The 25,651-nt window shown below is 34.7% G+C and overlaps 1 protein-coding gene across 3 annotated transcripts in view; it reads left to right on the forward strand.

Moving 5' to 3' along the window:
• Positions 1-25,651, forward strand: part of ARHGAP15 (Rho GTPase activating protein 15) — a 575,155-nt gene that overhangs the window by 41,879 nt on the left and 507,625 nt on the right. The window contains exon 1 of one of the 3 annotated variants that reach the window (XM_074363592.1): positions 19,478-19,495. The exons of the other annotated variants lie outside the window; for them this stretch is intronic. The gene's annotated coding sequence lies outside the window, so the exon portion shown is untranslated. Of the gene's footprint in view, positions 1-19,477; positions 19,496-25,651 lie in introns of those variants that run through there. 3 annotated transcript variants of the gene reach the window in all.

Below are 25,651 nucleotides of genomic sequence, written 5' to 3' on the forward strand. Positions count from 1 at the left end.
TTTGGAAATAGGAAGAGGTAGTTCATTTATATATATACATGTTATTTACATAAATGAAACTTTGGAAAACTTGATCCTCTGCTGATTCCCAGAGACACTAATTAGTGCCCCCGTGGCGCACAAATCTCCCATGACAAATCAGAGATGCAGCCATGGGAAGATGTGGCAAGCCTCTGTCCCTGAAGTGGTCCCTCCAGGTTCAGTCGGAGCTGTCAGGGCAAGTGTCATAGAGAGGTTGTAATGCTCTTGTTTGTTAGTTATGAGTTTGGTACATGTTCAGTATTTTGACCAGTAACATTTGACTCTAGCTGCGATTAGAATTACTTTTAGGCAATATAAACCAGGCGTAAATCATCCCCTCAAGCGCATCTACATAATGGTTACCTTCAGAGTAACTGCTTTGCCACTTCACGGGAGCAAACAGAAGTCTGGTAGTTATAAATGTGAACTAGTGTTGGGCAGACCTGGGAGAAATCCTGGCTCAGATTCTTACTTACTGTGTTACTGTGGGCAAATTTCTTGATGGTTTTTGGCCTCACTGTCCACATCTTTAAATGAGTATAATAAATACCAGTTACCTACGGACTGGTGAAGATTAAAGGAGATAATTTATATAAAGTGCTAAGTATAATACCTGGTGACATAAGAAGCATTCAGAAATTGCAGAAAATTACTGTTGTAATCATGCTATTCATTTGGGCAAGGTTCTACAGACCTGGCTCTGTAGCTTTGAACTGCCCTGTAGGCCCCTCTGCCATTTGACCAACACCTTTCAGCAAACCGGCTCCCAATACCCACCTGTACCCTGAAATATTTTGATTCAACCACTTTGAACTCTTACTCAATCTATTCTTGATTTATGTAAGCTTTTAATTCTTAGATAAATATTTTCTGATATCTGATACTGTTTTTACAATAATGCCTGCTGGCTTCCATCCTCAACTATGACTCAGAGTTTGTTCTTACATTACAGTAATACAAATGTTTACCATTTGGGAGCATCTACTATATATGTGGCACTGTGCTAAGTGCTGTAACAAAGAAGACTTGATTAAACCCTCACACCAAAAAATAAATGATGAAACTGAGACATGGCTTCAAGGATGACTGATACAAAGCCCTGCTCTGGCTGATCTGAGCCACAGTCTGTATTATATATCCTAAGCGCCAAAACCCTGTCCGGCTGTAGACCCCATGGCAACATTCTGCTACGTGCAGCCTGGCCCAGAGAGCAAGTGAGAAGTGGATATATACTCTTTTTATACCAGTTGAAATTCTATTCAACTTTAAAGAAGGAATTAAAACTCAGTCTCCTACCCAACATTTTCTCAACTGGTTTCCCCTCATCTGAACTCCTATAGCAATAATTTATTTGATCAACTATGTAATTATTCATTATACACAGCTTTAATATTATTTCTTCATGTTTTATTTTGAAAACTTACTATACTTCATTATTGTTGTTCAACTTTTTATATTTTCATATTATATATCCCCTACTAATGTGATAACTCCTAAAAGTCAGTTATTATATCTTCAACTGAACTTGATTGAAAATAAGCATTTAATTTTTTTAACTTAAAATACATTTAAAAAGTTTTCTATGGTTACCAGGGAGGAAGAGGGTGGGAAGGGATAAACTGGGAGTTGGAGATTTGCAGGTACTGACTATTATATATAGAATAGATAAACATCAAGTTTATACTGTACAGCACAGGAAACTATATTCAATGTCTTGTGGTAACCTATAATGATAAAGAATATGATAATGAATATATATGTATCTGACTGAAGTATTATGCTATAAACCAGAAATTGAAACAACATTGTAAACTGACTGTATGTCAATTAAAAAAAAAAAACTTTTAAAAAGTTAAAAATATTATGTGGCTAGTAGTACCTAATGATGTCTCTTCCAATTTCTGAACAAAACATCTTTGTAACAAAGATATGTAATTTTTTTATCTGTACAGGAGTAAGAAAATATAAGAATCTAGGAATATCTTATAACTACACAAAGAAAAGGAGCTGAATTGAGAGCAGGAAAACCCCAATAATCCATCTGTGCTTCTAATCATGGACAGTGAAGTCATCGTTGCATTCGTTGAGGCTGAAATGGGTAGCTCATCTCTTTGACTCCCTGCCTTGTAATTCAGAAATTATGGCATGTGTTCCAACCAAAAACTAGGCAAGAATCCCTGAACTGCACAGGTGTTGTTTTATGAAACAACCAGAATTCTGTTGTTCCTTATCCTTTCCCCATGATTTTATATCCACTCAGAGACTGAAACTCCCAGAAAACACCATTGTAGAGATAGCAGGGGACTGACAGTGGGATGAGGCATCATTGGGATGAGGCAACAACCACAAGTATGTTGCTAAAGGTGAGCTAGAGTTACCATGAGCACCAGTAGAAGAATAGGCTGGGATTTAATTTTTTATATATATGTAAAATTATATTTAATTGTGTATATATGTATAATTAGTATATAATTATATACTACATATAATAATATATAATTAGTATATAGTATGTAATTATACATAATTAGTATTTGATTATAGGTATATATAATAAAATAATATATATAATTAGTCCATTACATCAGAGAAAAGGCAGGGAAAGCTAAAGATGTTCCCACCTATATCTAGCAGAACTATACTAAGGCAGTCTTGTTGACTAAAAATTTGATGAAGAATGGTGATTACCAAACTGTTCCCAAGCTGTATCTAACTCCAAGAAGGGAATTCAGCCACCTGTCTGGATAATGAACTCAGTCAAGAAATAGTCACATGACCTTTGTAACCATTACAGATTGTATTTGACCCCATGGAGCAGAAAAGTGGATATATCGGCTTAAATAACTAATGGGCTTATTTTTGTGTGTAACAACAGTGCAGAGGTAATAACTACCAGGCAATTGTAGTGCTCGGCTACACAAAATATCAAAGACACAGGCTTTCTCTTTCCACTCACCCTGTTTAGAATGCAGTTTATTTCCTATTGCTGATCTTCTCGTGGCCAGCAGATGGCTGCTTTACCTTCAGCATTTCAAGTGCATTCCAGGCAGGAAAGAAGACATGCTAAGGGCAAAAGACCTGTGCAAACTGAACCCACTCTCTTTTAAATAGCTTCCATGGAAAACCCATCAGTGATTTCTACTTGCATCTTGTTCAGAACTGTATCACGTGTTCACATTTAGCTTCAAGGAAGACTGAGATGTGTAATTTTTGATCAAGAGACTTCTCTGTTGTGAACAAAATAATATCAGATAGAGATAAGGGCTAATAAAAGATCAGAGTTAAAGGTTACAGTGAATTAAGAGTGAGGTGGGATTGGGGATGTCCCTTAGAGCATGCAGGGCTTTGTATGTACAAGGAGTTTAGATTTTATTATTTGATGCACAATCAGAGACCACTAAAGGATTTTAACAAGTCTCCCTGCTTGGTGGAGAATAGATTAGGAAAGGAAGAAAGAAAATGGGGGTGCTATTAAGGAGTTCAAACTATTCTTGATCCAATAAATCATGGTAACTTGTGCTAGACTGGAGACAGAAAACAAGGAATTTTTAAGCATAGACTTGAAAAGACTTGTGGATGGAGGGAAGGTAGGTGGAAAGGAAGTGGGAAGGCTTCCAGGTGTTTAAATAGAGAAACTGGATTGATGATAGTGCCAGTTGCTGAGATGGGAAGAACCAAAAATGGTACAGATTTGACAAGGTAAGATGTCAAGCGGTCGGATTTGTTTGTGGGAAGTTTGAGATTTCAGTGACAGGTCAAAGTCAAAGTGTCAAGGGGACAATGAATTATGTGAATTTGGAGCTCAGAGACTAGACATAACCTGGTGATATAATTTTGATGCCTACAACCAACAGATGATATTTAATGCCACAGAAATAACCAAGAGCCCATCTGGATAAAGCATAGACATAAAAGAGGGTTTAAACTTTCAGGGTAAGCCTGCAGAGAAGTTGGAGTGACTGGGAAAGTGAGCATAAACCAAGAGATATCCATGAATTTCAAGACATAAGGGGTGCCTGAGAATATTCAAATCAAAAAAATATATATATTTCACATAAATGCCTGTATATTCAGTTTATTTGAAGGCAGATATTTCATAGGATTTGGAAATGAGGCAGAACTAGTGGATCTAATTGTTTGTATTACAACCTAAAGATACAGTAAGAACAGAGAGGTTATTTGATTCATGTATGAGTATTTTAACATAGTTTATGTTAAATATGTTAATATACATGCATAAATAAGTACTGTTTATTTATATACATTTGAATGTATGCTGTAATAAAATCTAAGCAGTATTAGATATCTTTATATGTCTTAAATGTTATTTTTCTTCTGCTGATAGAGAAAAACTCAAAATTTATTTTCCGCTTTTAACTTTCCCATAAAAGGTGTGGATTCTGGTTCAAGAGAAGCAATCTCTCAGTGCAGCATCACAAGGAATAGGAAAAAGTCAAAATGTCTGGAAAATGATAACTGGTTTCAACATGTATAATAAATGTTCAAAGATAGAATCAAAGGGCAAACATCAAGGTAAAGATAAAGAATAAACTACACACAGATAATAAAGATAATTCACGAAACTAAAAAAAAAAAATTCTAATTTTATCTTGAGTAAATTGAGTGGATATTTTTGAACTTTGTTTTTCATTTACAGTTTGCCCCGGGATAAAGTGATAAGCTCTATTAATCAGCAAAGGTCAATGGAATATTATTTCTTTGTAGATTGATAACAGCTCTGGACTAAGTTGTTTGTAACTTCTGTCCAAGTGGACTATTGTACTTCAGCTGCAAATCACATGAAAATGTCAACCGTGTGTTTGATTTTACCCACTTAAGGAAAAAAATCCCACAAGGAACATTATAAGATAATAGAATGTGTAAAATTAATCGTTTTTCAAGGGATCTTTTCCAATTTTATTCTCCTTGGTTGAATTCCCTTCCGAATTTGGCCCTCAGATATGCGTTTTCTTTTGGGGAGATTTGTTTGTGGTAATGGTACTAGAGCCCGCTTTGAGTCAAGTCTCATTTATCAAACAATTCCCTCTCACCCAAAAATTCCCAGAATAGTCACTACTAGCAATTCTCCTTTATTTGTGCCCTCCATTTGTACCTGGTGAATTCTATATTATATTAATTCATAAAACCAGCTCTGCCAGACTCCCTATGGTTACAATTATTAAGGCTGTAACTGAAATATCTCTCATATTGATCTGCAACCAGAAGTTCTTGTCCTGAAGCTTTTGTTTCACATTAAGACAGTAATGATCACTTCCACCAAATGAGCAGCTTAATGGTCACAGAAAGCTGAATGAAAAGACTTTGATCATCACCTTTGAGAGCACCGTATCCCAATATCTTTTCCTTCTATAATTGGCAAACATTAATGAAGCTTTCAGTTTAAACAAACAAATAAAATAATTTAAAGAAACTTTTTTTTTTACAAAAATCATCTCCTTTTTTGTTTGTTTTTGCTAAGTATTTTTAGCCCTACACACACTTGTTTGGTTTCCAGGTCACACAGAGACTGTTTGCCAATGGCTTATTTTTAATACTCTAAATTTTAACAGTGTTTTCATTTTCTTTCTATAGGAACTGAGATGTTATAAATCCAGTTGAAAGGATAGAAATTAGGAAGCAGTCTAGACTGCATATTTGATTTATTTGTTAAGAGAATTGGTATAGATTAGTCAGTGTAGCCTCCCCCATGTCTGGAGGGACAGAGGAACTATTTGATGATTCTTTCATATTCACATTTCCTCCTAGAAAAAGTAGAATAATGACTCTATAATGAAGCTCTTATACAAACATAATGTATCCCGAAAAAATATTAACAATATTTTTGTAATTGATCAAATGGGAAAAAAAACTCTCTAGATATTAATTGGACATATTAACGTTATTCACTCCACTGTTAAAAAAGGTAACAATACTGTGGAGACTTTTCATATCCAAGTTTTAAATCAACTTCATACTGTGGACTATTAATTTTCCCTAGAAACCTGCAGATGCGTAATTTAAAAACGGACACTCTATAGTGGTGGACTTATGCATACGTTTAAAGAAAACTAGAGCGGGTTAAAAACATCAAGCCTGAATTTTTATGGGTCATTAGATCTTTAGTGCATCTCATGGGCTCCAAAACCAATGAGCTGAGAGCCTTGGGAAACTTCTAGTCTGACCCAAGTGGAAGAAATGAGGAAGAGCACAAGAATTACTAGCGTTCAATGCTATTAAAATCTTCACAGAAGACTAATTTGAAAATGTATTAACCACATAGTAAGTTAAGGCCTATCACAGATCAAAAGCTAAGTTTTGGGACAGGAAACAATTGTTGAAAGTAACTGGCTGATATTCAGGGAGGAAAGACTGGAGGAGAGAAGGCTGGGGTGGAAAAAGACCTGATAGCCTTTTAAGGTCTGTGGTTGGCAGAGGTCCCTGTGATAATGATCTGCTTCCATTGGTGTTTCTTCCCTTAGGAGACACATGCCTGAAAAATGAAGCTCTGATATCTCCATGGATATGGAGTAGGCTTCTGCACAGACAGAAGGAAAATCACTTTTATTCTCAGCCATAGACCTTGGGGGGAATAACGCTTTCTAAAGTCATCTTTAGAAGTCACTATAATTCTTTTATTCTTAAGGCTTCTTCCATAGACTTAGAAATCAGTACAATATTTTCATGGAGGCTTTTTTATCTATGGCAAACCTCCAGTATCTCTAGGGCTATGAAAGATGGTCATCTTTAAAACCAAACCTAATAACAGATGTAGTTTCAATTAAAAAAAAAAAAGGTCGAGTTCAAGTCATACAATCAGATATCTATTTTAACAACATAATATTATAATTGAATAGTATAACATATACAACACCTTAAATAAATTATTATTTTATAATACATTAAAAATAAAATACACATTACTATCTAGAGAGAACATTTTTATTGTTGGTAAGTTTCTAGGGAATCACTACACTATCAAGCTTGAACAAAACTGAGTTCCTATATTTTGAAAGGTTCTTCCATATCACCAACTGATCGTGTTGAGAAAGAGAGATGACCTCATTCCCTTAAGAAAAATACTTCAGGATGCTTTTGTCACACAGTTTTAAATATTCACAAAGATTATTTTATATTGATGGAAAATGTTAAATGAGCAGTGATACAGGAAACTTTACATCTGTACAATATTCATCTATAAAATAATACATTTTTCTCAAAGTTTTATTTGCAGTTTTCAAAAACAATTATGGAAATTACTCAATGAGAAAATAAGCCTATTGCTTTGTTAATTTATCTGCTATGCATCAATCAGGAATAAAAAGTCATTGATATTTATATGCAGAAACCAAACTATTAATAAGTTAATCATTGTATACCCAAAATGATCCTGGACTTTAGATAGCTGGTTAAAATTGATGATTTCTGAACAATGTTTGAGAACCTCTACCTAAGTCAAGAATTTGGCATCCAGGAAAGCAGATTGAGTGTCTGCTCCAGAGCACAGTAGAGATGCTCACCTACTCTGAGTAGGATTCCAAGATTAATCGTGTTGCAGTGTACTTATCTCCTGAATTATCAGTCTCCTTCCTAAGACTCTTAAGTTCTTAGAGGGTAAGGATTTTGTATTATTTTTGGAAGGAAAAAAAACCATGTTAAAAATGATAGCTATTGTTTGTACAAAGAGAACTACAAAGAAGTACTCAATTTTATGCATTCATGAACCCCATCAAGAGATGAGATCTCTTACGAATTTACTCTTAAGGTGGCAAAAAATGAAATTGAGAATTTATCAATTAGTTTGAAAGTTCTTGTTAAAATTTTAGATTTATTACAAACTGATACTGCCTAAATATTGTCTAGAGTGACTAGTAAGTGGTCATGATGACTAGATTGTAGAATTCATTATACTCAGAAAACCACTATTAGGTCAAGTTCATTTTAGTGATTTGGAGTTGTTATAAACCTATAGACAGAATGTTTTGGCTGATATTTTTCTCTGACATTACGTTGAATTTTACTGTTACTGAGGGTATATTATACATCCTTAATAAGTCTGGAGGTTTATTTTCTGATATGAGATGCAGAATGTAACATAGATACACAATTTAGAATTGCTTAAGCCCTTAGTTCATTTTCTCAAATCTCCTCATTTCACAAATAGGTTAAATCATTGAGTAGCTCTCTAACTCAGTTGTGTTCAGCTGGTTTATGGCTAAGAAATTCCCCTGAAATTGCCACCAAATGTGATTTGGTGGATTAAGTATGTAGACAGACAATCTAGGTTCAGATCCTAGTTTAACAACTTATTAACTGGGGGTATTTTTCATGTTCCATAACCTCTTCGTTGTTCAGTTTCCTCACTAAAAATGCAATGACAACAGTGATTCCTCCCAAAGCATTGTTTTGAGAACCAAATGGCCTAATACACATAAAGCAATAAACTGTCACATGTGAAACTCCAGTAACTGTTACCTTCTCTTATTTGCAATCCACTGCTCTGTTCTTGCTATGGTTTATGATCCCCAAAATAATTACTTGAGAGTTCTTTGGATTGCTCGAGACTTAATAGTGATAATAATAACATTATTTATACCTTGGAAAGACCCTTGGGCTGATAGGCAGAACTTCTAACTTCTGGTATTAGTCCTGTGCAAACTCTGGGTATCATTTTTCACAGGTTTAAAACTGGATAATTTGAACTAGATGATACATTATATTAAGTCCCAGATTTTGTATGGTTATGTTTAAGCTTGGACATTGGGCAAAGTAGATCTGACAACCTTAAATTAGCTGGAAATGCACTAAGTCTGGGCAGACTAAGTTGAGCAGAAGCATACCCCACCATAAGAGCATCAGTGCTTTAAACACATAGTCTCACTTAAATCTCTGTACCTGCAAGGTAGGTTTTAGTAATATGGTCACTAATAAGGTTACAGAGCAAAGATGAGGGCCTGAATAAGGATGCAAATCCCAGAGTGTAAAGATGATGTCATTTAAGAGCTTTTCCTGCCTTTTTTAGCTATTTAAAGTTTATGCTCACTTATCGTAATTTAAGTAGATGCAATGAATGTATCAGCTTTAGTTTAATCTCACTAGTGTAAGAATTAGTCCCTTTACGTGGTTGTCACTACCAGTTGCCTTTCCTGATACTTCACAGGATTATCTTCATATCCTTTTATCTTTATCATTTTTATGGGCAAACCAAGTGTAGACATCCATTCAAGACCTAGAACAAGGATAGGTCCCTTTTCCTGGCTTCTGTTCTTTCATTCTGGAAAAATGCCATCCACCTGTGGTATTATTCAGTACTGCCTTTATTCACAGCCTGAAATTACCCATTCATTTTCTTTGACAATGATTTTGAAATCTCCAGAAACTGAAACCAAAATCCTAGAAGTTGGGTCTTTGGCTCACTTGGAATGGGAAGTGCTCTTCTGCTGCTATGCTAGGCTGAATGCAGTTATGAAGGAAAATTGCCACCATAATCTAGTGCAGTGATTGCAAAATTTGACTGATTACAAGAATCACCGGTAGACCTTTTAAAAAAAGATTCCTGAACTCAACCTAGATCTTAGGAATTAGAATCCAGCTTGTACTATTCACTAAGTGCCAAACCTTTAGGCTCCAAAGTTAAACAAACAAACCAAAAAACTAAGGGTACTCTCTATTGGCCAGCTTCTGCTTTGAAACTGAGCCTGTGAAACCAATTCACTGTTCAAAGTTAGCTTGCATTAAGAGGCTAGATATGTTCACCTTTTATTCTGCAGGTAAGGTTGCAACTCCCTCTAGGTTTTAGAAAATCTGCACATATTTCACCTATGTCTTAGGTAATCTATATTTTTTATATTTTCTATACCAAACATTTCCCTAAAGAGTGTGTGTATGTGTTTGAGAGAGACAGAGAGAGAGAGACAGAGAGGGATTTGAGAGAGAGAGACAAGAGAATATTGAATTATTGCAGAACCAACATAGCATCATCTATACAGCTTCATAAACCTTGTAGGGGCTTCTCTTCTCTCTAGCTGCTATGCACCAGAAAAACTCAACTTCTACTAGAATGGGAATAAATATATTTGCAGGGACTGTCTCTGGTAAGGCAAATGCTTGAGGATGAAAGAAAGCAATATTTTAGGCAATCTTGTAGTAGCTGGTTCAAACACTTGGTAGGAACAAGGTCACAAAGAATTTAAATGACATGGTATTCTGTAATAAGATATATGTCTATATGTAGCAGGGCCTGCACTAGACAGCAGGAATACTAAGTGTATAATCTAGACCCAGGGGATAGAATGAACTCAAGGGAGGCAGCCCTTAAACAACCAAATGTGGTTCAGGGCAGGCCTTCTCTGTCACAAGGAAGATCAGGGTACCAAAGGCTAGCTGGCAAGGATGGTAGATCGGTCTTATAGATTAGGTCAATAGTAGAGGCAGGTAAAGATCAGGAAGGGCCACAAGAGTTCTAAATTTGGACCTAGCGTTTAGGCCTGCGTTAGAAATTCAGGGTGATTCTACACCAACTCGGAGACTTGAGAGGCTCACTGACTATTCATCTTTCAAGACAGTGGGACAGAAAAGACTGACGTATTCTTGCTCCTGTTAGGAATGGTTCTGGAGCTAAGCTAAACCCATTAGAAGAGCTAGTCTTTAGAATGTAGGGTAAGCAAAGGTAGGAGAAAGTCAGCAGGGGTGTTGGGTGTTATCAATATTGTAACTTATTCATAACCAAATAAATTATTTATTTGTAACCAATTATGAATTATTGTCAGCTTTTAAAGGGGTCCATGTTATTAGAATTACAGATATTTAAGTTCTCTTTCAGACAGGAGGCGTGTTTCTTCTGTATAAAGGGAACACTGATCAGTGAGGAAAATTGGAAAGACTACCATATGTCTTTGTTCTAATATAAACATATAAAGATATCTTTGAAAAATAAACCATGTATTAAAGTATCAAAAAAGGATCAGATAGGAAATAGAAGCACACCAATGGGAAATAGAGGTGTATAGCAACTGAAAGAGTCACACAGTTCCAATGTGAGTGTGAGAATAGGACACTATTTAAAACACTCTATAGATTCCTCTGCTTTGGGTTGTCTGTTTTTTAGGCTAAAGATAAAATGCTGTCATGTCATAAGTTTGTTACGGTAAGCAAAATTGACCAAAAGAAATAGACACTGTCCTTAAATTGAAGTTTAAAGTTGGAACCACATAAAAAGGTAGTCTTTATAAATCATCGAGTTGGCATAGCAGGGTCAAAGACAGGAATGTAATATTAGGCAAGCCAGAAGCTTCTCCGTTGTGATTGCCCTTGCTCTTCAGAGCTCTTTCCTTATCTTTGACTAGTAGCCCATGGCAGTCCACTGCAACTAAAGAGGTCAGCATTCCAGCAGCCCAAGTCTCATGAAAAATGGACAGAAACATGTAACCTGAAATGACACAGCCGCTGATGCAGCTTGTTGCTCCGTTAGCTTATATTTTGAAGTATATCATGTGAGCTGAATTGCAAAGAATAGCATTCGACAGGGTGAAGGGTTGCACACACTAAAGCGAAGGCAAGATTCTTGGGGAGGGAAAAGTCTGAAGGACAAGTGCCTTTAGCACCAACTGAAAGTCTATCTGTATAAATATGACCTCAAAAAATTGGACAGCGTTTCATAGCCAATTGAGGGATAGCAAACTGGACAAACTTATTTGGTTGTGTTGCTTACTTAGGAATATTCTCTGATGACTTTGATTTGGATAAAGCAGGACTGTTTTCTTTATCCATATTTCCATCTATATCTGGGACAGCACGTTCCAGTGAAAAGAAAGCTGCAGGTTTTACCCTATGTGGTCTCAAGGAATCGTGAATCAGTATAGGATCTGATCTATTATCTAGTTTCTTAATTATCTCTGAGCCTCAGTTTAGAAATCAAGGATACCAATTTAAGAGGCTGATTTTTGTAGATCAAATGACATTTGAAATGTAAGTAAAAAAATAAATGTTTATTATAGTAATAATCCTACCTGGTCTATGCTGGACTCAATACATTTTGCTCCTAGAAATAACCCAAGAAATACTCACTCAAACTGTAGCTCAATTTCCTTATTTTCCCGAGGGAGGTAATAATTTCCTGTATGTTGTACAATATGGCTGCTTTTATGAAATGAGCTAACTATATGAAATTATTTTGAGAAATAGTGAAATACTTTCATTGATACCTTAATATTCAACTTAACAACATTCGTTCCATGCCTGCTGTATACTAAGTACTGTGCTCTTCCTTGGGATTACTAGGATGAACTGCTTATAGTTGCTACTTTAAAATAAAATATATTTCTTCTCTTTTTAATTTATTTTATTTGTGTTGAAACTTTCTTTGCCCCATCTCTTTTAACTACTGACATAAATTGAAGCTCATATACTTCAAATATTTTCTGCGTTTTTCCTGGCTTTAAACTTTTGGTTCTGTCATTGATTTTTAATCTAGGATCAGGGTAGGAGCAGGTTGTTATCACATGGGAGGTTTTTTTTTTTTTTTTTTCCCCCAAACTGCATTCCCCTCTAAGATTCTGCAGTATCTCCTAGGAATGCTATACAATGCCTGTAATCACTGCCTAGTAAGTAAGAGTTGTTACAAGTGTGTTTCCTTCAGGTATGCTTGGAGGTCCAAAAAGACTTGAGATTCTTTCTGGAGACATGTTCTTCCTTTATGGTTAAGATGAATTGGCCTTCTCTGACATGTACAGTAGATGCCCATTATTAATTGCTATTGTAGGAAATCTATTTGTCCTTTGCCAGTTATCATCAGAAAGGCTTCATAAATCATATGCAAGTGGTTTCTCCTAAGCAGAAATTTTAAATGACATTTCATAGAATGAAAAGAAAAAGTATCCTAAGTTTACAAGAAAGCTATGAAATATATACTAAATTTCTTCAACCTCATATTCAGTAGCTTCACCAAACCTTACAAGCACCACTTTATTCCTTTTTTCTTTCAACTGAGACTCCAAATTAACTTCCCATAGCTCCCTGCGATATGTTCTGTTCTCTGAGAAAAAACCCACCGAACTCCCATAAAGGATACTTAATAAATACTCTCTACATTTCTTCAGGAACTTTGCCATTAAGTTTCTGTCAAGCTTGTGGCAAAAATTTCAAAAATAATTCTCAACTCTTTTTTTTTTTTCCTTCATTGCTGCTGATTTGGGTGTGTCTTTCCCTATGGTTACACGAGGAAAATCAAATTAGTGGTAGAGCCACAAATTACCAGGGAAGTTTGAGCATATGAAATAGGAAAAAGAACATATTTTCTTTGTTTATGATTAAACTTAGCAATCTGTTTAAATCATTTCTACTTACAAAGAGCAAGAATTTAACTTTTGCACCATAAAAGTTATTTTGAAAGATTACTATTGTTTTGTTTTAAAGTGTAGCTATGTACAGTTTTCACTTTAAGAGTTTATATTATAAAATTTGTCTATATTATAAAAAATTTCCTTTTAGCATATGACCTAAAATACTCCTTCTTAGGTTTGTTTTGAACTTACTTTATACACTATGATTGAAGATTTGTATTCCTCATTTTTGAACTGCCACTGATTTCAAATCCCTGTCCCCAAGCCAATATAATGACCATTCTATGTCCCTTTGTCTTCAAAGAATTCCCACTTGGTCCTATATTTTATTAGCCTTCACATTTCCCTTAAAATATCTCCTAAATGAACCACAGAGGATTCTCCCCTAAATGCTCAGGATCACAGTTTGGGAACGATTACTCCATGTGACTGATTTCTCCCCAAACAAACACTTTGATCATTTAAAAATGATGTCCCTTGCCGAGAGCACTAATGAGCTAAGTTGTGCATCGTGGTGGATACACAATGGAGGATAAAAAATGGGCTCGGAATTAGACTCCCTCTTTATTCATCCAAGGGGAGCATTAGTGAGAGAGTTATTTTTTAAAAATTAATACAATTTTGGCAGCTTCCCTTGATTTGCAAATGAAAAGATTTTAAGTAGGTGACTAGTGAAGGGGCTTTCTTTTTTCTTTGTAGATTTCTCTAAAAAACAGAAACATGAAAAGCTTTCTGTGGACATCACAGAATCAGGAAACTAATGGCACCTTACCCATTAATAACAACCAAGGGGTTATGTCCCAAACTCTTATACTTAGTGTCCAGAAAGATAAACATCTGGTTAAATAAAAGCATGAATGTTTTGGGGGGATGTGGTGCTAAATACAAATGTAAGTGTTTCACTCCTTGACTATTTGTTTTGGGAAGGCGCATTTGTCTTTGTGAAATGTTTTCACTGGAGAAGAGAAAGTGAGGCCAGAGGAAATAGGAGAGGGACCAGGGTCCGTACTTCCCCGTGCCTCCTTCTTTGACCCTGACTCTCACTGCCCTTAGAAGCTGCATTAGAGAGTGAGCCTTCAGTTGGAAATCCTAAGAAGATCAAAGGGCTGACACCACTACTTTAGCAGGGCTCTCTTAGGGTTCAGAATTTAATTCTTTTGATAATAATAATAGCTAACATATATTGAGCCTTTACTACACACCGGATGCTCCTGTACACACTTTAGAAGTATTAATCCATTTAATCATTCCGTAACTTTATTTGGCATGAATTACTATATTCTCTATTTTGTAGATGAGGAAACTGAGATACAGAGAGGTTAAATAACTTACCTAAATCATACAGATTAATGGTGAATACAGGGCTTGAATACACAAGTTGCTACTATGGTTCTGATTTTGTAACAATTATTCCAATTATTCTCTGTTGACTCAGATTTATAATTCTTTAATTTTTTTTTTAGTCAACTTGTATTCAAGGCTCTGATACGCAAGTTGGACTTATTCATGATGTAGACTGATTTCCAAGAGTCCTAGTTGGACATTTAGCCTATTGGATGTGAGAACTGACTGCTCCGTTTATCTCTCAAGACTATTTGAAGAAAATTTTAATTTTTATGATAGGTTACATCTAACATATAGTCAGTGATTTTTTTTATCAAAGTTATACATAAATTTAAGACATTAGTCTAGAAACTTTTAAATATAGCATTCCTCTGGCTTCTCCATCTGTCTGTTCATCAATCCCACTTGCTAGAGGCTACCACCTTCAGCAGCTCTATTTTTTTTTTGTAATTATTGTTTTCTTTTATATTAACCTTTATATTTTTCAACACTGTATGTAACGCAATTTTTCTCTGATTTATCTATTTTAGGCATTATATATTGACTTTCTGTCATGGTAGTTTAATATTATCACTCTTACACTCCACACCTTCTTCACTTCCCCCAATTTTTTCTTTATAGTTCTATCATAATTTTTGTTTCAATCGCTAGTTGACATTATTGTGATTTTTAAAATATTTCCAGTTGAGCCAAGAATTATTATATAATTATAGTTTCTTTTGTATTCAACTTTCTTTCATGGAGTTAATGACTGCCTTAGTTTAATTTACTTATATTTTGATATACCTAGAGCTATTTTTCTCAAATGTGCCAGAAAATCTGTCAAGCTTCCATCAATCTTTTTTTCAAACACTGCAACATTAAATAATACATTGTCTCCACCCCCCCTTTTAACAAAATCTTCTTTCTATTGCTTTCCATCTTCTTACTGCAATTTGAACTGAAGACTGTTGACCTGACAAACATGTGTGAACGTGGTAACTCCTCTCTGCCATGTTCTTAGGTCTCTAGGCCTTATTTACAATGCCTTCTTATCCTTGGTCAAATCCTTCGTTTTGCTAATGTATTCTTCTCAGGAGTTTCCCAACAAGAATGTAGTGGAAGCAGACATCTTGAGTCCTTCTATATCTGGAAATGTCTTTATTCAGTTCCATCTTTTGATTGATATTTTAACAAGTTGCATAATTCTAGGTTGACAATATTTTCTCCTAAAATTGTGAAAGCATTCTTTTAGCCTCGAGGTGGTTTTGGAAAAGCCCAACACCATTCTGATTCACATTCTTTTGTATGTGATTTTTCTTTTTTTTTCTATTTCTAGTGTTCTATAATTTTATAACCTCTTATTAATTTATTACACTGGACATTTGATAAGCTGTTTCAAATAGAAGACATAAACTTCTAGGATTTTTTTTTTTGCACTTTATTTTAAATTTTATTCCTGTGCATTTAAACATTTATTTTTTTCCTTTTGGGTTTTCCTATAAGGCAGCTGTTGAACTTCCTGGATTATTTTCTTACTATGATTCATCTCTTTGGTTTTCTATTTCCTGACATATTTATTATTCTTAACCTTCAAAAATTATGTTGATTCAATATATTACTGATACTTTTAATTTATAAACTCATCTCTTTATTATTATTGTTCCTGTTTTTATGAGTCCTGTTTATTTTCTTATCTCTTGCTAATAGTGCCAATAGTATTTTTAAAACTTTTCTTCTTTTTTTGTGTTACCTCTGCTATCTTGGGTTTCTTTTTATGTTTGCTTGTTTTGATATTCCTCTTACATTTTGGGGCATTGCCCAAATACTTTAACTTCATTAAAGCAGAAGTCATTTTACTCAGCACTTAGAATGTATTGTACATATTTGGTGCTCAATAAATAAATATATAATAATTTATTATGCATGTAATATAGTTATATAAGTATTACATTTTATATATTATCTATAAGTATAATATATAAGTTTTATCTATGATATCTCATTATATGTCATATAGTAAGTAATTTCTTTTAACTCACTCCTCATATTTATATTTTAAAAAGAAGCACAAAAATGCCTCCTTTGGAGTTGGCGTGGTGGGCTTGTTGACCGCGAAGCTTCTCTGTAGAGCATACTGAAGCAGGCTTTTCATTGAGATGTTCAGGTTTCAATATCTGAAAGGCTTTAGAACCATTCAGTTTTCTAGAGTAGACTCCTCAGGTCTTCTGGATGAAGGGATACATTTTTGCCTCTGGCATTTCTGTGAGGAATATTGGGAATGGTAGCTGAGGTTCCCATTGCTTGTGGGCTTTAGTCCCCTAGTTCACAGTCTCACATACTCTCTTCCTTCTGCAATGCCTGGTGATCCTGTGTCAAGACTCTAGAACCTACCTGGTTGAATGTCTGTCTGTTTCATTCAGGTGTAGGAGCAGACTCCAGGCTGTGAATGAATGGATGCAATGAATGAGTGTGCCTGGGAGTCCAGCTTTTCTGAATGATGGCTGTTGTAGGCAGTCTTGACCTTGTCTTTTATGGTACCTGGTGCTTCCAAGTGAGGAGCCTCTAGCTTTCATACACTTTTTATCCACCCCCCACCAAAAAATGTGAGATATATTATCCACTTTTGCTCACATTTTCATTCTCTATGAATACATTTTTATTCTTTTACTCTGATTTTAGTGCACAGGAGAGATTAAGGTACGTGGTTAATCTGCAACTTTCAACTGGAAATCCACTGTGGCATCTTTATCAGTTAAAGTCTTTGGGGACAGTCCCATAATGACCAATCCCTTAATATGTATTTTGCACCATAGTAAGTTTAGTGGATTTAAAGATGAGTAAAACATGGTTCCTACCCATCTGCTTTTTTTTCATTTCCAAAAAGTTAGTAGTATGTAATTCTTACTGCTATGTCCTCAAGGTGTGGAAAGTCATGAGGAAAATAATTTGTTCTGGGAACTCTGACAGTCATAGCATAGCAATCAGATTGAGGAGTTTTGGATGATTATGCTTATTCTTTCTCTATTTTCACCAGAACCTCCCCAGAGAATTCTGAATTCAGTTTCTCATAAATAGTTTTTCAAACTATACAAACTTACCTCTTTTTGACTAGTACTTTTTAAAGTATACATCTAAGCACATGGTGCCAGCTTGAAGGTCAATCAGGAAAACAGGATGAGGGATCTGTCTTCTATGAAAATATGCTGCCTTTGAGAAAATTTTTGATAGGAAAAAATGGCAGATTTTCTCTTATAAACCGTATGTTCTTGCATTTCTGATATCTGGAATCAGTAGCTTGCCAGAAACATTCCCAGTCAAAAGCCAGACTAACCCGTGAAGGTGTCCAAAGAAGTCTGTTCTGATTACTGAAGATGTTGAAGCACTCCTGACTTCAAACAGTAGATATTTCCACACTTTAGTGGTATATGACAGCTCTATTCATTCCACAATGTCAAATTCTTTGGTTTTGGCCATTGGGTATTTATGCATTTCTGGCTAGGGAAGCAGAGAAACCTAATTTGATTCTGGAGCCAAAAGTTTTTAGGCCCCGTTCCTTTGGAACTTGGACTGGAGGATTTTGGCACTGTATAAAGACTAGGACAGAGCAGTAGTCACACATAACTAACTGACTCAACAGAGCATATTCAGGGAGAAAGATCATGCCTACACATTGGATAACCATCCTCCAAGGCAGACTGACAACACCCTGAATTCAATCACCCTTAAATAAACACACAAGGAAAGCAAGCCTGTAACATACCTTCCGGCACTGCTCTCCAGCGCTGCCTGACTGGTCTGAGTGCCGTTGACCGGGCTGCAGATGTAGCCATTATTGTTGTTCTTACTTATGTCTGTCTGCTGTCTGCTAACAAGCATTCATATGCTTTGGATCATTAAAGTCACAACCTCCTATGCCAATCTATTCCTCTCCACGGGTTTGCTGTAGATTGGGAAGAGAGATGCTATTTCTGTTTCTTTTCCTTTCTATTAGGACCTCCAGTCGGGGTTATTTCCGAGGTCTGAATATCATAGCTTGCACCCTTGCCCCCATTTGAGCATATAAATTGTGTTCCCATTAAGCTTGTTCTTTTTGTCTGATTTATTTCGTTTGCTGTTGTATGTGCCTTTTCAATGCAAGGCAAGTGATCTGTGCTGGAGCTGCGACAAACAAAAAGTGCTGTAACTTAAGCTATTTCCTGGTGCCATTGCTATCTGAGAGATCTGCTGTACTTACACCCTTGCTAAATCTCTTCTGACAGACTCCAGGTGGTCGGGATTTTCACAATCCAACCCATTTCAGTGTTAGAACTTGTCATTTGGGGGCTCTGTGGATTCTTCCGTTTCATCTTACTGTTGGTAGCAGGTTGAGTGCATTTGTATATCTACCTGTAAAAGGCCACATGTGTCTACAGGTATAATCAAAGGTAGAGAAACGTAAGTTTCTCTTTCAGAGAAGGCACAGAAGACAGATATTGGAGAATGAGAGAAAGAAAAAAATTGTCACTTGTAGTATTATGCAGGCTGCCCATCTAAACCCGTCATTGCCTGGCACCTACACACTAAGGGCAAGGATCCAGCCAACTTGTGAGTGGGCACCATGCCATTTGAGCAGATGGGCATGGAAGTCGGCAGCCAGTAGACCATGTATGTGCATCAACGGTGGGTGTTGAGGGCACGATTCCCAGAGGAGAATGTCCTAACAGCTGTCTGGCCTGAGCCAACATACTTACGACCAAGGAAAAGTGCCATCCTTCAATCCTGCTGAGTTGGATTAACCTTCAGAACTAAATCTGCTTTTTCGGCAGCAGAAGGTGAGTTTGGGGTCTATGAAAACCTCAAAGAATAACTGAAGAAAGAAAACTGGAAAGATACAATTATTAGATATTCGCTAACAATGCCAGGGGCATTCATATGCATGTTTTAAATATTTGACCAAAAGTCCGTTAATTCTTGAAAGAATGTAATAGTTATTAAAAGCTTTGCCTCCCATCATGCTTTTAGAAGTGACCTTTCCACACAGGCAGAGCATTTTCAGTGAGTTAGATAGTACATTTCCATCTTTCTACTAAGAAATAATGATGTATAAGAAAAGATATCAAAAGACGATAGAAATCTGACTTTGGGTAAATAATCTTTGTGAAACGTTACATGTCATGGATCAAACTTTCCAAAGAAGAAAATTTCTTCTTTAGTGATTAAACATACACCTGAAAAAGAAAGAAGTAAACTTGATTTTTCAATGTAAGCCTTTCTAGATGATGAAAGACGTATTTCAAACTGAAAATAAAGACTGATCCTAATTTGTTGAGAATTTCCAAGGAGTTAAATATTACGAAATTAGGTATAGGTTGTTTCTACCCAATGTTGCCAAGTGGCTGTTTGATAATGATTTGTTTCATTTGGCTAAAAATAGGTAGACTATTTAAATAATTTAGACCCTCAATAATTGTTTATTTGTTTTCTGTTTTCCTTTGTTTTGAGGTATTTATGAGATAGTTTTCTTGGTATTGTTTTCTGTTGTCTTGAATCTTTTTCTTTAAAAGACAATATATAACTTGCAGTTGTGGGGAAAATACCAGTTTGGCCCAAGTGTTTTAAATATACACATCCACATTTTCTTAATTACTCTCTCAACTCTTTCCTTCCAGTTGCATCGACAGAGGAGATATCTCTATTATAAAGAGATAAGTTATTTTATCTGCTAATCGTAGTAACTTTAGCTATGGCTCTAATGAATTATCTAATATCTTAGATCTAATATCATTAGTAATATTATGATTGAAATAAAATATTTCTGTGTCTCTTGGCCCTTATTTTCTCATTATATCAGTTTGGAAATTCATGGCTAAATATAGATGAACCTATAAAGAAAAAAAGTAAAAATTTAGATAATACATAAGTGTACTTCACAAGAAGAAAATGTAGTAAATTGTATATTATCCAGGTATATCTGTGTTTCTTGCTTATGGTAGTTTTTATCTTAAGAGCATGTTTGAAGGCTAAAATTGTGATGTGCCCAAGTTCCATATGAATGTTACCTCTCAGTCTGAGAAAATTCTTGGAGAGAAACATACTGAAAACATGCCAAAAGAAATGAGATAACTAAAAGAAATAGTATTTAGCAATAAACAGGAAGTGTACATTGTATATAATTAATTTTTATTTAAACAGGAAGGTTTGAGGCAGTTTGATTTTCTTCTTGGAGGAACATATGCATTTAGGACTAAACAAAATGAGGGAAAATATAAAGGAGTTAGAATCATTCCAGCAAGTACTTCCTTTTGCTATCTGGGATAAGAAAATATGGTTCATGCTGAATTTCACTCAGCTAGACTTATCCCATGATTGAAAGGCTGGTGAGAGCCTCAGGTGACCCAGACACTGACTAAAGAATATTCAAGAAACTAAAAAAATATACTGATAAAATTTAATTATGTCCTCCAAAAAGTTTTTGAATCTTTCCTTTTTATTTTCTGCAGGGGATAAAAGAGATGAGAGTGTCAGATTTCTGACTGACAATACACAACCAATAAAGGCTTATGGAAAAATTTTTTAAAAACATGTTTGCTTTTGGATGCCCACTATGGTAACTGAATGATACTGTGGGCAAATGGAGGAGAAGAACATAAATGTTAAACAATATACTGTGGTACATAATTAAGAAGTAAAACAGAAGGTCTGTTTTTTCTATGGTTTATGTCATTACCTCCCATTATGACTATGAAAGTTACATTTAGTTAGTGGTTGAATAATTATGAGGCATGGATAAATTTTACATATGCCTACAAATAGATAAAATTAGAAGATTAAATACATGATAAGGTAATGTTCTTATATCTTAACTTCCTTTTTTCCCCAAAAGCAGTTAATCACATTCACATGATTAAAATATATAGGTATCACTTAGGTAATGTTTATTATTTCTAAATAACTAAATTGTTGTGAGTACAAGAAATATTGGTCACCTCTCCACATTCCCCCTACCCCCAGCCAAAAAAAAAAAAAAAAAAAAAAATTGCTCCACTGACTTTCCTTAACTTCTGATTGTAGTAGCTTTAAGAAAAAGAATTTGGCAAAACAAATGAAGATTTGAACAGAAGAATTGGGATACACCAAAAAAATTGTTTTTTCAGAAACTGTGAAGATAAAAACTAAACTTAACCACAAATTTATTTCTGTTTTTCATCCAAGTATCCAGGGAGGTTGCTAATGAGAGGTATGCCTCAGAAAATGTACATGTCTGTGAAAATGTTGGAACAAACTAATGCTTTTATTCAAGTGATTTTATTTCAATTCTAAGCCACAAGATATAAACTTTCATCAAAAATGGTAATCTATTTAAAATAAGAGCTATGTGGAATGTTTCATGTTTATGTATAACTTTCATAGTAGACCCTCCTACACAAGGAAACTAATATGCCCAAATTCTGTTACTTTTACAGTTTGTAATATATCAAGTACTAGTCCCACCCATCACTTTCATATTTTTTAAATAGATAAAAATAAAAAAGGAATGGAAGAAAAAATGAAGACACTTTGAAAAAGTGACTTTTTAATTCCTCTTTTTGGAGGAAAAGATATCTGAAAAAAATTATGATGCATTTTCTAATAAGAACAAAACTGAATTTAAAGGAAAATGTGCATTGCACATCTTGAATACTTCGTTTTTCCACTTTGCTTTGCATAATTAAAAAGTACCTGGGGTAAGGCAGAGGAATGAAAGCAGGGAGAGTGGTGGGTGGTGATAAAGAAGGAAAAACTCAAAGATTTAATCTAAGAAAGTTGCAGTGATATATTTAATCTAATACTGGGTTCAAAAATCTAAGTCAAAAGATATTTGTATTTCAATTTTTTTTTCAATGATAGCTACAAATCATTTCTATTTACTGGAAAAATAAATCAATAGGAAGATGGCATCACTGAGAAAACAGAAGAGCTCTGCCATATATTTTTCTCCTCAAAGAAAGGGTTGCTATCAACTCAAGTATTTATTATGAAAGCTCAGTTGCTTAAGATGCAGAATACTAGGATAGAAAAAACAGTTTAAGACATAACCACGTCACCTCAAAAGAAACTGTTAAGTAACATTCTTAATAAATAGGCCAGCGAAATGGGGAATTATTATGGCCTCTATCTGCTATAATGCTAGAAGTTAAGAAGTAGCAATTCATAAAATTTTCAAATAGGAATTGTAAAATTATATTGAAACCAGTATTTCATAATTTAAGAGTAAAAGTACTAGCCAAAAAAAATCAGGCTGTGAACACCAAATTATGTGATGGATATACATACATGTTCACTTATATTTAGAGGGAAGTTCTATATAGTTTCTCAGATTATTTGGAAACAAAAAGAAAGAAGACACATAAAAAGCCTATTTTCAGGCTTCCTCAGAAGAAACACTTTTTGTAATTCCCAGAGAAAATAATGAATTACAAATCTTGTATCAAGCTATTGCTAATGTTATTACTGTTATTAAAGTTTTCCAAATTCAGTGATTTGCAATTCCTGCAAAAGTGAAAAGGACCTAAGATTAAACAATAGAACTCATCCTTGCCAGCATTCTGAAACTTATCCAGAAGCAATTTACAGAACAAAATGCAGATAGCAGGTATTAGAAGTTCTGATATTCTGGAGAAATAATTAGGACTGTCCAAAATGAAGTATGTACTCTCTTTGTAATACTGACATTAAATATATTTTATAGTATCAACAAAGAAGTACATTTTAAGCACCTACTATCAGAAATTACATGTTGAGTGTACTAAACATGAAATGTTTACTGGCTAAATGAATGGTTCATAAAAACACCTAATGTCTCAAGTGGGGATGTTTCTCAAGAGGTTGTCCCATGACAATTTGCAAAATTATCAGATACTACTAATAATTTATTGATAAATAATTATATAAACACTGTAAGATTTTTTCATTACTTATTCTGTGGCTTAGGAGAAGCTTTTTTCCCTTTAAATTTACCTCATGAGATTGTGATTGACCTCAAGTTTTCTTTACAATTATTGTTCCAATTAAGTATGGCACAGAAAGACAGCTCTCTTGAAACATCTTAAGTTTTCCTAATATTCATGCAAGACAATGAAGCAACTTTGGATCCAGAATTTCATAAATCATAAGTCTTAGCATAATTTGATTTGGGATGAAAACATATCTCTGTGCCTAACGCTTAACTGAGAAGGACATTAAAGCAAAAGACAGGTGATGAAAGTTTTCTTTCCTTCTATATCTTCATAACTTCATTGAACATGATAGATTGGCTAGCTTATTGATTTAGGAATGATCAGCAATATTACTTCCCCTAAAGGAATATTAAGATGATTCATAACAGATTTGAAGTTTGATCTCTAGCTTCCTGCATAAATATGAACAAATTTACAAGTTTGGCTGTCTTCAAATTTCTACCTTAGAAATATCCACTTGCGCACACCGGGTATCTCTGTAGTTCTCCAAGACTTTAGTGACTGTCTTTATATTATATACATTTATACTGCTAAAGGAACAATAAAGTACAATAGCTGAGGGCTTAGATCCTTGTTAAAATATCACCCTTACCTTTTACTAGCTATGGATTTTCAGTTACTTAAATAGTCTGTGTCTGTATTTCTACTTTTATGAAACATGTATCACCAATCTCTTAAGGTTGGGGTGAGAATTAAATATGTTAGTATATGCAAATATTTAGAACAGTTCCTGGCAAATGATAAGCACTCAATAAATATTAGCAGGTGGTATTACTGTTTCATTTCTCAAGTTGAATTTTTATTTATATCATGGAATCAGTGGTTTCCTTCAAGGGTAAAATAAGTATGTGCTTAGTAACTGGTCATTTCTGGTCCAGTTTCTTCCCATTAAAATTTATTTCCCAAACTTCAGTCATTCACTTACTTTGTGGGGTTTTCTCACATTTCATAGACTTAAATAACTTTATGTTAATGGAAAATGTATTCAGTTCACTTATAAATGGCTCTGATGTGATGATTTTTTTCTGCTAAATCTTAGGATTATGTAAATAATAAATTAAAATTAAAACAGTTGTCAGCTAAAATCATCTCTTGTGCCCTGGCAATATGTACACAACACATTTAGAATCATCTCCTTAGATGAAAGCTTTCCAAAGTTGACAAGAAGAGAATATTTAGAGGATGGTGGGCTGCTTTGCCCATTCAAATCTGGTAGTGGTGGGACAAAAATGGCATGGACTTGGTCATAGAAGAAATGGTAAAACTGACATGGGTGAACACCCAGGTGCCCATTCATTGATATGGAGATATTTACATACTACCTTCTCTAACATTTAAATCTTGAGGTACCTTTACAAGCGAATGACTTTTACACATAGACTGTAAGTCCAGCAAGAAATGGAACAACAAATACTTCCACCCATATAAGCTGAATATAAGACATGTGTACTAAATATTCACTGAAGATTGTAAATCTTAGTATACTGAGTAAGAGTTAACAGTAGTAAATTTTAAATGTAGAGCAGTATAAAATAAATCCCTACTTCCTTAAGAGGCTTAAATACCAAATATATACATACATATTCTCCCCCTGCTAAAGAAGCTGAAATATCAGTGAATAACATGTATGAAGTTTTGGTTTCTAGGAATGCTCCCATCAACTACTATTCTGTTCTCAGTTTTCATATGCAAAAGGCCTTTCCTTTCAATATTAATTGAGCATCAGCCATGATTATCTTATTAGGGTAATGCTAAAAGCTGTAAAATTCTCTAAAATACATGATAGCTTCACAAAATGCAAGTTTATTTCTCACTACATAGAAGTTTGAAGGGAAAATTTCTACCTGAATTCTCTGTACTCCCTGCAAGTTTTCTCTAAGTATAAAATTATTCCAAAATAAAAGTTTACTAAATAAAGCAAAGTAAGTTTTCCCGGCCTGTGCTTGGCTTTTCTTGACGTGGTGATGCAGAGCCCCAGATTCTCCCATCTTG

The sequence above is a fragment of the Camelus bactrianus genome, chromosome 5 (genome assembly GCF_048773025.1).
Source record: "Camelus bactrianus isolate YW-2024 breed Bactrian camel chromosome 5, ASM4877302v1, whole genome shotgun sequence".
NCBI classification, from domain to species: domain Eukaryota; kingdom Metazoa; phylum Chordata; class Mammalia; order Artiodactyla; family Camelidae; genus Camelus; species Camelus bactrianus.